Source organism: Trachinotus anak, unplaced genomic scaffold (assembly GCF_046630095.1).
Source record: "Trachinotus anak isolate AG129_WGS33_773 ecotype Australia unplaced genomic scaffold, CSIRO_AGI_Tana_v1 ptg000018l, whole genome shotgun sequence".
Lineage (NCBI taxonomy): Eukaryota > Metazoa > Chordata > Actinopteri > Carangiformes > Carangidae > Trachinotus > Trachinotus anak.
In genome coordinates, this window is record NW_027273869.1 from 17896472 (window position 1) to 17913018 (window position 16547).

General features: G+C 40.4%; 1 protein-coding gene across 13 annotated transcripts in view; it reads left to right on the forward strand.

Annotated features, from left to right (window-relative positions):
* Positions 1-16547, forward strand: part of LOC139635396 (CUGBP Elav-like family member 2) — a 464890-nt gene that overhangs the window by 88002 nt on the left and 360341 nt on the right. The window lies entirely within an intron of this gene.

A 16547-nucleotide genomic window follows, 5' to 3' on the forward strand; every position in this document is an offset into this window, starting at 1 on the left:
AACCCCCTTTTCTTCAGACCCTTCAGTCACTCCCGCACATTATTCCGCCCTCTCTAAAGTCTTTTTAAGTCTATGTGAAATTTTTTGACAAACTCGTCCTCTGAAAAACAAAATGAAAAGATTGCCTTGGTCTCATTCATTTCCTCCCCACCAGCACCTCCCTCCGCCGCCACCCCCACCGCCGCCCTGACTACAATGACAGACTTTGTGCATCACAGGCTGCTGTCATGTTGACGTTTCTGTCATAAAACAAGCATGTGACTCAAGCTATTGTGACATTCATGTCTGACACTTGAAACTCTTTGAGAAGCTCATCCTACTCAAGTCAGAGCTTTCTTACAGGTAATTCTTTTCTGCTTCTCGGCTTTTACATCCCGCACTGCGCCAGGAGGCTATATCGAGTTTAGTCCTGCAGCTCCGAGGGCTCAAGCAGGTGGCCGCACACTCTCATTCTCTGGCAGCTCACTCCTACGACCTCTCCTTTTCTACATGGCAAGATATGCATCACTGCCATAGCAACAATAGCCTCCCTCAGCCCACGGAAAAAGGAGACGGGAAAGGAAGATCTTGGCTGCGATCTAAGTTAGTCAACATCTTAGAGAGAGCGAGATGTGTGAGTGCATCTGGGCTCTGTCTTTCTCTCCGCCATCAGTCAGAGCACGGATGTGGCTACGTAATGAAATGTTTTAACCTCAGAGCAAGAGAGAAGAAAGAGGAAAAATAGGAGAAAGAGGGGAAAGGGGAGAAAAGGGAAGATCTCTTTCCTCCTTACTCTCTTCCTGTCAGGGGGTGGTGGTGCATTGCATTTGATGCCTGCAATAAGACTCTGTGTGGCTAATGAGGAAAGCGCAAGGCACACTCATTAAACTGTGTGTGTGTATATATATATGTGTGTGTGTGTGTGTGTGTGTGTGTGTGTGTGTGTGTGTGTGTGTGTGTGTGTGAGAGAGTGTGTGTGAGCAAACTGCAAGTGAGAGAGGGGAGAGACTCATTAGAATTCTCCCATTCTCAAAGGCCAAGTTAGTGAGGAGAATGGAGCCGTGGCCAAGCAGCCTGTTGCATCCTCTGTCGGCACGGAAACATGAAACACACACACACACACACATTCATAAATACATGTGTAAAGTTAGGTTTTGTGTTGATAATTCACAGTAAACATTTATCATATTCCTAAAAGTAAAACTCATATAATGTCAAGTGGAGAAGGCTAAAGACGTAGCATTGTGCGACATCACATCTCATTAAAACTCTCTACTGAAGCCAACCGGCATCTTCGTACATCAAAATGTCTTATTAGAACTAATTCTGGCCAGAACAAATGGTTCAGCTTTTTGGTACTCGTGCTTGTTTGCCGTCCTAATTGGCATCAGTTTTATTTGGAATCATTTTAGCACAATAAAGACGGCGGTAAGGAGGAGAGAGCTCTGTGAAAAATACAGCGTTCTGCAGCGCACTGTCTCACTTCCACACTGTATCTTGTTAATTTTGTCAGCTTTTAGCTAGCTGCTAGATGGTCAGTAAATCCATCCAGATTGCTGGGCTGCTTGTTAAACTGTAGTGTCTAGTTTTCTATTTCTACACGTTTAAATACAAAATACACAGTGTATGTGTGTGTGTGTGTGTGTGTGTGTGTGTGTGTGTGTGTGTGTGTGTATTGTTTTTTGTTTTTATTGTTTTTTGATTGTGTATGTTTTTTTTCTATTGTCTGAAAGTTGGCGTGACGTGTGTATGCAAATAGATGTGTGCCAGGACGAGGAGGTGATTGGTGAACATCATTGAATCTTGCAGCTGATTGGCTCCTGTCAGATGTCCTCTTCAAATATAAGGAACAAAGATGGGCTTTGTTGTGTTTCTTTGTTGTGTTGTAATAAACTGTTCTAATGAATGTCATTTTTAGTAAAATGAAATTTTGTTGAATTATGTGATTATAGCCAGTACTAATGAGTTGTTAGCTAGCTACTAGCTAACTTCTGTAATCAATGTTACGGTCTGGACCTGCTGAAATAGAAAAGAGATGTCTGCCATGTTCAACTGTGTAACTGTGTCCTGTCCTGTCCTAACTGTGAGGTCATCAGCTGTCACTTTTCTGCTACTGAACTAAACTCACCTGCCATGACCTACTCCTCTGCCCATGAGTTTTATTTGGATAGATTAAATTCTATATGTACAAATCATAATCCTATCAGTGAAATAAAGTAAACTTAACACCCCAAATCATTTGAAATGCACTCACTATAAATGCTGGTGTGACCAAGCCCCCAGCTCAAACACACACCCCTTCCATCAGTCGTATCCATGTGTAGGTGAACGCCTCCCCATGCTTCTTCCCCAGACTCCTTCCGGTGTCACTGATGTCATTTAATTAAATGTAGCTGCTTCGTGTTGTGTGTCCTGGCTCCAAACGTGGCGTGTTGTTCAAAGCTTCTTCTCCAGCTTCTAATGAGCAGAGCTGATTCTAGTGAGAGCTGCGCTGCTTCTCCTCCTGGTGCCTCCACCACCGTCTACCACTGAACTCTCTCCCACTCCGCCCAGCACTTCAGAGCCCAACACACAGTAAATAGGCTTTGAGGTTTTATGTCTTGGGGAGCTTTTGTAATTTACTGTGTGTGCGCGTGTGTAGTGAAGGAGACATTATGAAGTGTTGCATATATGTAGACTATTGTATATACACAAAACATAATGTGTTTTCTGTGTGTGAAATTAGTTTAACGTGACGATTGAATCTCATCTCAAGGGCTACAAGAAATGATTGTTCTTGTAATTGATGAACTGGACACAAATCAGAAACTGTTTTATCATTTCATCTAAAAAGGTCTGACAGTAGAAGTTAAATTCAAACCTATTCAATTTAGAATAAAGTAAGATAAAGAAAAGCAATGAACCCTCACATTTGACAAGATGGAACCCTTAAATGTTAATAAATGATATCAGAAATTATTCGATTAACAAGTTTCTGTCAATGACTAATCATTTATTTCATTGACAATTTCAGCACAAGCACTTAATCCAAATTAATGGTGAATTGATTAGTGATCAATAATACAGCAAATTGTTATAAAAAAATTAACTGATAAAATTAGTTTTGTTTTGTGGGACACAGATTTTAACTTTATTGTTTTCAGTTTGATCATGGGATTGATCTGTGTTTTTTGTATACATTATTCCTTTCTGATAAACATCTATAGCAGATAATTGATAAATATATTGATTTCAACAACACAGATGTGAGCTTTAGATGTGAGATTGTGTCTTTACAAAACGGGGAAATTTCATGGGTAATGAACCTAGATTGAGACACAGTGTGTTTTTCAATGAGGCAGTGCTCTGTGTCATGTGGATACAGACATGTGTTTGTATCTGTTATAATGGGGGACGTGTCTATAATCAGTTTCCTATTTATTCAATAGCAGGGATTATTCCTTACAGAGAGATTACTCCAACAAAGACTTACAGCACTGCCTTAGTAAACCTTCAAAGTGCCACCGCGCTGCACACTCCAGCCTCTGTGCCTGTGGAGCTAATTTGAAAGGAGGGATTGTTCTCGCAATTGTAGATATATATATATTTTTGTGTTAAGGCTTCTTGTGAAAAAGCAGCACAATATCTGTCTGGTTGTGGTAGTCAGTGGGTGTGCTCCAAGATTACATCCCAGCAGACGTCTCACATTTCAGCTAGCAAGAATTTTCTACTTTCGAGATTTTTCAAGGTTCAGTGATCGCTAAGATATGATGAGAGAAGGGTGGTGTGGGAGGGAAAACGGGGAGGGGGAGAGAATAGTAGGAATTCGCCTTAGTTCAAGTTTGTGTCAGAGCCAAAGTCAAACAGCTACATTTGGAAACCGTGGTTAAGAGGAGACATTGTTTACTCTGCAGCAAAGCAAAGCTCAGCAGGTCGTGCCAACAGGCGTCGCAGAGCATTGTGGGAGGCTTTTTCGGGAGCGGGGTGTCGTCATCGGTTTGTACATCGCACCCATCCATGTGAAATATTAATGAAGCCAAAATAAATTTTTAACGCACATTCTCTTCATCATCCTCCCACCTACCTCTGTGTGAGACAATGTGCTAGCGACATTCAGTATAGCACAAATTCACAGCCAGACACACACACGCACACACACACACACAGACAAACACTCGATATTACCCACACAGGCTTCAACAAGCACGTCATCCTTCCCCTTCAGAGGCTTTATTAAAGGAATAATAATCAAAGAAGAGAGGCAAAAAAGTATTGTCGCATACTTACAACAAAGCAATCACAGGCAGACGATGACAGAGCTGTCGACGGTGGCGGCAGCGGTCAGTTGGTGCGCGCTCTTTTTTTTTTTGAGTGTGTGTCTGTGTGTTTGTGTGATGTTGTAAACTCGACGAAGGATGCAAGGTGCTCTCGCACACTCACAGTGTGGTTTGATTCTCCCCGTCGAGCAGGGTGACCTGGCATTTCGGTGACTTTTAGAGGTGTTGCCATGCTGACATATTGCTCTCTCATTTTCCCAGAGTGCCCCCCTCCCCTTCCTCCCTTTCTCATACTCCCCATGTTTCATACATCTTTTGTTGTTGTCTGCCTTATTTACTTCATTTCCGACACTGGATTTGACTCAAGTGTATTTTTACAAGTCTGATAGCAGCATGCTGTTATTAGTAATCATTCATACTAACAAACTTGATGTATAAAGCCAGCTGGGGATTATTTTACTCTGACACACTTTAATTAAATTTTGATGTTTGGAGTTGCTCTCTGAATAAAAACTACATTTAGCCTCTTTGGTGCACACACTGTATCTTAGCCTACTTCCCACATTTCCCAACATGCTCTTGAGAAAGTTGGATTTTGCTGTACATGATTTCTTGTATAGTAAATTCAGATGCCTTTGTGTATGTTTACAGAACATAAATGATTATGAAGGGTCAACACTAAACATCTAATGTTTTAAACAAAATTGTAGTTTACCTGGAAATATTGTGATGTGAGTTGGTCAGTTATCCACCATAGCAACAGCCAAATACACTAACCAGCAACAGAACAGACCTACAGGAGGTACAGGACCAGAAAAGGCTTTGATAACAGTAAGCATGTTTAATTGAAGTTGCAGAATTAAAAAAAGTAATGGAAAAATGTGACTTTTGAAAAATCACAAATGTCACAAAAAAAGGTGCTCAGATGAGGTGATTTTTCAGACTAGTGGATAAAGCAAAATCTTACTAAATTGAAATGGATAAACTTTTTTTGCATTCAGATCTGGCGTCTGCCATTTTGGGCCCTAGGGAGCGATATCGCCAGAGGAGAAAACTTTATTTCCATTAGTGGATTGTACTGGTGAATTTTTGCATGTTAAATACAAATCACATACAGTGTACAGTCGTAAACAACCATTGACAACCATTTTCCAAAACCTACAACCCATAAAATGTCTAGCTCTCTGAACTGCTGTTACTACAAGCCAGTCAGCCATTGACTTCTGTTCATTTCAGGACACTTTGAAAATCAATTTTCAAACTCTTCACTTTCCCGTTTTTTCTATCAAAGAAAGAACTACACCTAAACTTGTGGATTTGTGGGTTATTCTTAGTAAAACCAGGACATTGTTTCTACAAAATATTGTAGCTTCTGAGTTTTAACTCATTTGTATTTGTGTGATGATCTCAGTGGTTGTGATCTGAAAACCTCCCTATACAAAATCCAAGTTACAGCCCAGAACCATTTTATGATTTAGATCAAAGAAATGTTTGGAAGCATATAAAGGACCAAATCAAAGCAGATAATCAGGGGTATTTACAAAGAAATATTGAGATAATTTCGAGAAATAATCCCCAGGTAAGCAGAAATGAGAAGAAAAATAATTGGTATAATTGGTCACAGTTACCTGAAGAGGTCTGGGCATCCTGGCATCTTGAAATTGGAAGGAAAACGTAGTGTTGCTCTAAAACTGGAGAACAACACAACAAGTTAACATTTACAAAACCAAGTAGTGTTAGGGAGACACTGGAAATTATGATTTTTAGTTGGTTTTCCATTGTGTACGATTATGAATGTAGAACAGTCGTAGCCTACATTTGTAAATCTGTAAGACAAAAGTGTTTGAAAAAAAGATCAATAGTCAAAAATCAAAAAGGTCTCTTAAAAGCTTATTTCTGACCAGCAGTGCAGTATTCTTCAACAGCAGTTATGATTATATATAAATGTATATATGCAGTCAAGGAACTGCATGATCTTATATTTCATACTGGCCTTGATATATTGTTTTCACAGAAGTTGTTTCTCAGGTGCAGGAGCGTTTGAGTAGAGACAGAGTGAGAGGAGACATGAAAGTGATTTTCTCTCTGCACTCCTAATTACTCGTCTTCCTCTATCTCTAAAAATAAATTCATATTTCACAAGGCATCTTTTGCTTCAGCACACCGCCACGCTGCCAAACTATCTGCGTGCCATCCGGTGTCATTTTGATCATGGATATTCAGCAAAGGGAAGACGGAGGAAAAAAAGTTTATCTCCCAATTATCTGCGCTGACGGTCTTTGCAGAGCCGCTGACCTCAACCTCCTTGTATCTTAGCAATTTAATTTAACCCTGGCTGTGGGTTGTACGTGCTAATTAGAAAGCGTTTCAAAGAGAAACTCACACCAGGAGCGCCAGAGAGGGAAAAGAAACAGAGATGGAGATAAACACTTTCCACATAAGATGTAATAGCTGTGAGTGTTTTGAAAGAATATGTGAATTGCCGCAAAAGCTTCACGCCGAGCCACGACTGAGGAGAAGAAAAGATGAGGAGACTTTATGTGGGAAAGAAATATTCTTATCACGTTGCAGCGAATAAAAAAAAAAAGGTGACCCATCGTTTTTTACAATGACCTCAGTTTGTTGATCATCGTTAGGGAAACTTAAAAATAAAAAATCTCTATTCTCACAGCCTCAGGAGGGTAAATTATATCTTAAATTAAAATGGAGGGTAAACTGGTTTCAGGTGCATTCTGGTTGGGGGCTGAGGAACAGATAAAGCTGGAGTGGAGGATTATAAAATGTGAAGTGAAGCAGGGTGGGAGGGGCGAGTTGGGGGGGGCTCCCCTCATCCAAATCCATTACTAGAGTCTGCAGAGCTGAGAAGGTCCCATCTCCAATTAGCTGTTTCATCTCCAAGTGGAAATGTGACTGTAGGGAGACGCTGCCCGGCAACATTACCTCCTCTCCAATAACTTACAGCTATCAGGAATGAGGCTGTGTGTGTGTGTGTGTGTGTGTGTGTGTGTGTGTGAGAGAGAGAGTGAGAGAAAGAGAGAGAGAGAGAGAGAGAGAGAAACCTCAGCACAGCACTACTGGTTGTCAGATTGTCCCATTAATAAGCCTTGGCCTTTATTACCACTTAGCAAGCTCTATGTGTGTCTTTCTGCCAAATGCTGCCTCCCTAGCATCCGACTGTGCATATATGTGTGTGTGTGTGTGTGTGTGTGTGAGAGGGGAGGTTTGTGCGCCTCACATGTGCACAGCTGTCAGTGTGTCAGATTACTTTTTAAGGCGGATTGCCATATACATGACTTCGCATTTTCACTGTAGCTTTGAAGTTTTTGCGTTTTCGTTTCACCTACTGTAAGACTCTGTGTGTGCGTGTGTTATCGTGTGCGTGTGTGTGTGTGCCAGCATGTTTGCATGTATTATTCACTTGTATATTTATTTTTCAGCATGCCGTGTACTTTGTTTGCGGGGATTACAGACGGTGGGAGCTCAAGCCTCTTAGCCCCTCACAGGCTGCCACAGCTGCCTGCCACTTCTAATGACACTTCAGACTAAGACTGGCTAAGTCCATAGGCAGGTTTATTAGTTTAGAGAATGCTTGAATGCATGCAGCCTTTTTTGTATGAGAACGTGTGCACTGTATATGTGTGTGAGGGTGAGCGATTGCCTCGCTCAGGCAGCTCTGACAGGCCTGTAGAGTTTAAGTGAGAGGGATGCTGTACAAGGGGAACATAAATGTCTGCTTTGGAGCTGACGTGTCCTGACACGATGCGTCAGCATTCAAACAACTCCATTACCTAATGAAGGATGCAAATGTAGATCTCTCTCTCTCTCCCTGATGACTTGAGCTAGTTTCATATAATAATGTCATTTAATCGTGTCTCATTGTTTATTTGACAAGGCCTCCCTCGGGTGCCGTTACAGCCCATACTTTGTATTCTTTGCGTGCGCAGGCGTGTGTGTTCATGGAGAACGATTATTGCCCGAGCTAAGCACAATTTTTCAAGCTCGCACTTTAGATGTTTAAAAGTTTAATAATCAATATATCAGCCGATAGTATTGTTTCATTCTTCTTTTTTGTTTTTGTTTTTTTTTTTTTAACACACACACACACACACACACACACACACACACACACACACACACACACACACACACACACACACACACACACACACAGCCTCATTCCTGATAGCTGTAAGTTATTGGAGAGGAGGTAATGTTGCCGGGCAGCGTCTCCCTACAGTCACATTTCCACTTGGAGATGAAACAGCTAATTGGAGATGGGACCTTCTCAGCTCTGCAGACTCTAGTAATGGATTTGGATGAGGGGACCCCCCCCCCCGCGCGCACACACACACACACACACACACACACACACACACACACCCCCACCCTGCTTTGCTTCATATTTAATAATCCTCTCTAACCTGAATTTGTGAAGCTCACACTATTCTGAGGATATTTACAAGTTTAAAGATCTGCTAACCATATATCAGCTGACATTATTATTATGATTTCTTTATTTTCTAATGCAAAATAATTCTTAGGGAGACATAGTGTTATAACTGCAACTTGTAACAAACAGTGTAATGAGGTCACTGTTTTATTTCTTGAAACATACCTTTGGTATTTCTACATTAAAATAACTTCACACTTATCTGTTATAAGCTAATGTTGACTGATACATCAGCCTGCTTTATTGCTCAGGTTCTCATAAGATTGTAACTTTAGTCATTACTGAAGTAACTTTTCACTCTCAAACATTTCCCTTTTTCCAGTTGATGCATTTTTTCCCACTGGGGGAATTGAACCAAGTACATTTATTCATGTACTGTACTTAAGTACACATATCAGGTACTTGTGCTTTAGTTGAATATGATATAACATGTGCTTTCACTCCACTATGATACTTTTTACCACATTACAGTTATCAATTTCAATCAATTAATTTAATTATTGAAATGGAAATATGACCAAGTGCAGTATCCAAATTGCAGGAGCTGCAATTTTCAGATAAAGGTAAAATGCAAAAAGAAAATGCTGCTTCTTTGTCTCTTCATTTCTGTCATTGTCATCCAAGTGCCAAACCAATTAAAAAATAACAAACTTTTCAAACATGGGAATAAAAAAAATGAATCATGCAACCAAGTTAACTGGTTTATTTCATGCAAAAAGAAAAAAAAAAAAAAGCTAAAAAAATGCTAAAATAAACAAAGTTCATTAAACACAAAACCATTTAATGAAGATAAAGCCTGAAAAACAAGGGCTACAGTGGACAAATGTCTTCCAAACAATTGATATCATTCAAAGAAATGACACCCACTGTCATATTAGAACGGCAGTGAAACTGAGCCATGTGTTTCGAAGCTATAGCAGTATTTTCTGTTCTGTTTATCTACATCACGTCTTCATCAACAAGATATTTTTGGCTCGAACTGAAGGTAAGAACACTGCTGCAATATTCATGAAATCCTCAGCTATTCTGCCATTTCCGTGCGTCCTTTGTAATTGAATACATCATAATTCATATAAAATATACCTAGCGTGAAGCCCAGCTAACTTGTGTGGTCTGTGTGTGTGTGTGTGTGTTGGGGGGCCTGCGGGGTGTCACATCTAAGTGCAGGGAGCCCAGGAAGCGTGTTCCTAGAGGTGTACCAGCAGTTTGATCTCTCCATATTAGCAGTATTCCCTGCTATGCCGGCCTCATTACTTTAGCCAGTTCAGCAGCACCGTGGCTCCCACCCTGCACTGATTCGTGTTGGCCACCTTCAACTAACATACTTCTTTTACTCTGCAGTCAACCCTCCCTTTCTTCTGTCTCCTCTTTCATCCATCACTCACTCTGCGTATCTGTGTGTGTATAAGTGTGTGTGTGTGTGTGTGTGTGTGTGTGTGCGCGCGCGCCCCAGCTGTGGTTCTGACCCGAGCTTTCATTTGGACAAGACACGGAGCGGCACAGAGGTGGAGGTGGCATCTGCTTGCCTCTAATAGGGATGTGCTATTGATTAACATTTACTGGGGCTGGTCCAGCCCCTCCCCCACTGAGAGGAAAAGACAGACATGGGGGGAGACCATTTGTCACTTTGTCAAGAATTATGGCACAGACTGTCATCTGTTTGCAGGTCTGAGCTTCATTAAAATCAGATATTAGCCAGTATCACCATCACACACTTGTGATGTGACAATGTGTTTGTTTGATTACATATTTGTTCCAGGACTCATCAGCACTGCCGTTTTATTTTTATGGGAAGTCCTTAACCCGAATGATTGATTCTAATGAGACATTTTGATCGGCTTCGGCACAAGCACGCACGATTAATTCAGATTTGATTAAACTTTAATGATGCCCGTGGGGAACTGGACTGTTGCTATTTGCAAATAGTGAAGCAGAATATGATTTAATAAGAACAGAGCAAACAAATGGCAGACACTCAGATGTGTAAAGCAGAAATGTATTAGTAAACTAGCTGCTGTTTATTTTTGTTATCGATCAATCTGACAGTAATTTTTTTCGATTATTCATTTGGGTTGTGAAATATCAGAAAAACGGGTGTGCTGGAGTTTGGCTTGCGTCCCCCCACAAAAAGCTCTCCTAGTGTTTGTGTGTACTGTTTATTATAAGAGGCCCATGTTGGTGTAACATAACCAGTATGTTACTGTTCAGAACCAGACTAAATTAGCTCAATCAAAGGTCTCCTTACTACGGCTCAAGTCCATCCAGATCTAATAATGCAGGTGATTGGCTGTTTATTTACACAAACATGTTTGAGTGAGTTTAGAGGTCACACTTTAAGATAAAACTTCAATAATTTCTGTAGTAATGTGTATTGTAATTTTCTTTGAGTTCAAATAGACTTGATAAAACTGGTATCGGAAAAAGTGTCATTAAGAATTAGTATCGAAGTCAAGGTATTGGTATCAGTGTTGATTTAGAACATTTTTCAACAATACCCGGCCCTATTCAAAACTGATGTGCAATGAATAGAAATCATTGGGTATGAAAACTCACAAGTCAAATCTCTTAGTCTTACTCAGTGTGAAATTTGACAATGAGAACAGATCATGACCGTGTGAATACTTATCACATATCTTACGTATCTCTAATACTTCTTTGATATTTTTTACCCTTAAAAAAATCTGACAGCAGTGAATGTTTGGCATTTTTAGTAGAATTTTTTTCATAAATCGTTAATTAATTTTTTCTTGACTAACTAATCATTTCAGCATCAGAGTGAATTTGTGCAAATGATTTAAACAAGTTCCTGATTCAGGATGAATACCAGCATATATTAATATCAAATCAAAAAGAAGAAAGTATTGGCATCTGTTTTCAAAACCTCATTTCGGTCGAACTCAACATGTTGACTTGGATCACATGTACACTTATCCATCATCTAATCACTCCAACCATCCAATCTATCCATCAATTTATGCTCTGTTTGTACACATACATGTCCAATCTTTCATCATCCAATCAGCCGACCAGTCAATACGTCCACCTCTCCATCCATCCATCCATTCATCTATCCATCCATCTACACATCAGCCTTTTGCCTCATCCCTGTTTCGTGGTATTAATCCCGCACCAACTCCTCCGTCAGGCCCAATCCAGGAGCTAATGCATGTGACTAATGAGCACTAATGCTTATCCACTGATACAACAAATGGCATCAGATAGCTGCAGTATTCTAATAGCAGGATGTGATTATACGGATGAGTGGCTATCAGAGCCCGTGTCGCTTCTCTGTTCTTTGTCTTCTTCCTGTTGGTGGTGGTAGAGGTAGGGTTTCCATTTTGTTCCTGTTTATTACCTCCAGCCCATCGCTTTAGGTACGGCGGCGGCGGTGGTCCATGGATGATAGAGAAAATGCTGCTTTGACTGGAGGGGCAAGAAAAAAGGGTGGTCCAGGGGATTTCAGTAAAAGTTGAAAATAAATCTTTGCTGGAAGTGTGGTGTGCATTTTTTGTCGCCAAGAACGAGAGACGAGGGAGGGTGGAGAAAAGAGAGACAGAGTAATTGAAATAGAGAGAGCGCCACAGCAGCAAGCCCGTGTGTCCATCAGCAGCTCCAGCGCGGCGGGTGGGAGAGTGCTACGTGTGTGTTTGTGTGTTAGCTGTACTGTCGCACAGAAGAGAGGCCACATGCCCTGGTTTTTCCAGTGAGAGAGCAAGATTGACAGCAGAGGTAGGGGTGCATTTGGTGCTCTGCCAGGCAGCACAACACACACACACACACTGCCTGGCTCTCCATAACTTGTGGCAAGCGCTTATGTGTGACAGGTTGTCGGGAAAATATTTTCTGTGTTAGGTTTATGCACTGTGATAAGGTCGGCCGAGTAAAAGACCTTCAGTGTGGAGTGGGGTCTGGATCCTTTCAGCCTGTGGGTTCGTGTGGAGCAAAGAGTCACAGCTGGACTGGAGTTTTTAAGCCAATATAGAAACTGCATGGGGCTCAAATTTCTGTCCGAACCTAACCCAACCCAATTCATTCAGGCCCTAGGCCTAATAAAGGACCGACAGCTGACAATTTTTTTAAGTTTGACCTGCCCTGAATCCAAAAGTATGGGTTCAAAACTTTGTGACCTCTCTGGTACAAAGCACTTATAACTATGTACAAACTCTGAACACTAGTATCCTGGTTTTGATCGGGTTTTTTGGAGTCTCCTGGTTACATGTTTCAAGAACCTGCAAAAGCAACGATCCTGACTTTGAGAAACATGATTATGGTTACTGAAGTATAAAAGAAGACAGAATACTGTGGCTTTGATCCAGGTGTCAGATCATTGTGCACAGGTGTGTCCTTAACTTGATGTAATGATGATGTACATGCTGAGATGAAAGACTCAAAACCACTAGCAGACCATCACAGACTCAAGTAACCATAACCACTACCAAACTGGTAACCATCAAAAGTTCTCAATTTTACTATGTCCCTTCCAAAACACAGTCAAAACAATGAGCTATCACTAACTGTCAAGCTAGCTGGCACAGTGGTGAGTACTGTATATGTGTTATGTACTGAGACCAGAACAAAATGATCAATTTAACAGTGAAAATAATACACAAATCTTCTCTGTTACATAAGAATCACGTTCACGTTAACTAATCTGAGAGAAACATGATACGACCAGTATTTTATCAATGTAACGAGCAAACATTTTTTAATGAACATCATCTGTAAAGTAGTTTTTTCTTTATCTCATGTTTAGACAACTCAAAGCAGTCATTCTTTAGCTTTCCAATAATTAATCAAACCACAAAGTGTTTTTCTCCCAGTGACTTCTGTACAATACAAAAACACATCACTTCCTGCTGGGAGAATATGTTGCTGGTAAACATACTCCATCTGTACCAAAATGTTTTAGTCGTGCATAAGTGTAATTGTAATTGTTGTAATGGCAGTGATTAAAAGTTATATTTTAATGTAACACCAAACCAGACCCAAACCCTCAATATGAAGAGAAACAAATGGTCGTATCATCTTAGGCCTGTTGCATATGTGTAAAGCAGGTTCTGCCTTTAAAATCCCATATCATCTTATCTATGCTCAATCAGGAGCAATAATGCTGATGATGGTGATCCCATCACTGGTGATAAAGCAAGTCAAAAAGCACCATAAAAAGCATGAATGAAAAAGAGCTGGTGTGTCTTTTTGAGATATACACCACAAAACATCAGTGTGAGGCTTGCAGATGCCTCCTCTGTAGGGAAGCACTGAAGTCTGGCAGCGCCGAGGCCAATCAGTCATGGTGAACATATGCCAGCTGAGTGTTTATAATCGTGGGCTTCATCTCCATGCCTGTCAGGTCTTCCATGGCCCTGATCACAGGATCCCTGCTATGGGGGTGAGGCCCAGAGGCCATGCTTAAAGACCAAAATCCTTTACAGGACCCGGTAATTAGCCAACACAGTTCTGTAGCCATGCACCCTGCTTTGATCTGCACACTGATCAATGACGAGATCACAGTAGCTTGATAACTAGTTACTACGCCAATGTGAGTGTGTGTGTGTGGTTTGTGCATATAAACATTTAGTGCTCGTTTACATTTTGCATCCTTTAATATCTGTTTTTTCCCCTATAAACCTCAAGGATGTGCAGTTAGTAGTATTCATTTCTACATGAGGAACTGTATACTGCTCAGTGCCCTTGTGAGGAAAACCAAATGGGCAAATGAATTTCAGATTTCCCCCGTGAAATTTCTCAGCACCTCAGCTGCAGTCGTCAGCAGAAACAATTTATGTGTTTCCATACTCGATAATCATCTTATGTCCCCGTATGAATGGAGATAATGACCATGTCCAGTAGGTAATTTACTGTCTGCCTGGGGAGTGCACATTCATGTACACACTGATACGGGAGGCAAATATTGGCTTTGTATTGAAAGATTACATTTTCTCTCCAGTGTTGTTTAGATTGTGTTTCACTACACACTGTTTATTATTATACTGTCTTTGGCATTTAATGGATCAATACTGTACTTGATTGTATTTATCAAGCACTTAAGGACTTTGAGACAATGTTGCCCAGTCCACAGTAAGAGATAATGTGGTCTAATTGTTATTTATGAATGTCATCAACAAGTTCTTGGACACCACATTCATATTGACAGGTCTTCAGGATCAGGATTCTTGACTTCCAAGGACCCTATAGTTATCTTTGGGTCCTTCTGATCTTGAGGTTCTTTAAGAACTGAAACATTGATGATAAAGTGTGTGCAAGTGACTGACAGAGGTTATAAATTTTTTTTTTTTTTGTTAAAGATCAATCAAAAATTGATACCAGTTTTCACCCAGCTTTCATGTCCCTTTTCATAATGTTGAGAGAATAAAAAGCTTCCTGTAAAACAAAAAGAAGAGATAAAAAGGACAAAAGCTCAAATGAGCTGCTTATTGTGCATCAGAAGCGAAGTTATCAAAAAGTGCTTGGTTTTTTTTTAGTAATCTGAGTAAACAGAAAAATTCCCTGATGTTCAAAAAACAACTAGGCAGGACAGACTTACAGACACCCCGTGCATTTCAAAACATGATTTCAGCATCAAACGTCATTCCAGAGGTGGAAAGCAACCCTTTTGTTTCTATTTCTACGACTAAAGTTAGCGTGCCCAGTTGACCCGTCTCGGCACTTTCCAGTAATGAGTCACTGTAGCGTCCAGTCTGCTCTGAGGAAGTAGCGCTGCTCAGAGGACATGCTATAACCTCTTGTATTGTAAATACAACAGCTGAATCTTTTGGCACGACTGGAGAGTAAACAGCTGTTAATGTTAGCGCTGGCTATGTAGCAATAGCAGAAAATACACATAGCTCCTTTAAGATTGTGATTAACAACTGTGAACACTATGTTCAGGTTGGGCTTCTGTGCCGTCCACGTGAACTGAACTTCTTGAATTGACATTCATCCACATAAGTCTTAACTCATGGATTTAAGCTTCTTTTTTTGCACACTACCAAAACATCTTGGCATCTAAAATAAACCAGAGCCTTTTGTGTTGTGCTCAGTGTTTGATCTAAAACATCAAATGCTTGTATAGAGAACCTGCATGCAGCCTTGTGCAAAAACACAATCTTGTGTCTTCACAAGAACTGTCATATCATATATATATTATATATATATATTATATATATATATATATATATATATATATATATAATATATTAATGAACTGTTCATGTGATGTTCCCTCAGGATTTTCTTTGACATGTCAATAGTATAATTTTGTAGCTACTAAATGACAGTTTGCCTTAATGAAGGAAAGCCTAATACTGTAGACCAGCTGTCTTTGTCTTTGATTACTCATCTTGCACTCTGGCAGCTGTCAATCATCCTGATGAGCTGTCTATCTTCAAATGGTAACAAGTATCTGTAAATCCATCAAAGGTATGTAAGAGGCAGATGGTGAATGCAGGAATCAAAAAATAAATAATTAAATCTATGACCTTCAGATTATTGCATATGTAAATGTCTCATTGAAAACTATAAAACACAGTCAATTTGTGCAAGTGTTGGCTTTAAAATGATAGAACATCAGCAGTAAATATTGGTTCCTAACAAAAGAAGTGAGTGTTGGCCTTGAACCTCGGTGTACACAACGTCTGACTCACTCACTGTCACACCTTGGTCTGCGGTAGTCCACGCGGCACATCCCCCAGACTCTGGATGGCTGACAGGCGCCGGATGCAGATATGTGTTTATTTAAGCACTTGGAGGGAGTCAATAGTCTCTTAATGTTGGCCTCCTGATCTGCTGTTTGAGCAAACACAAACTGTCGACTCTGTCAGGGGAGATAAGACGAATACAGAGAACGCCGAGCACTCCCAGTG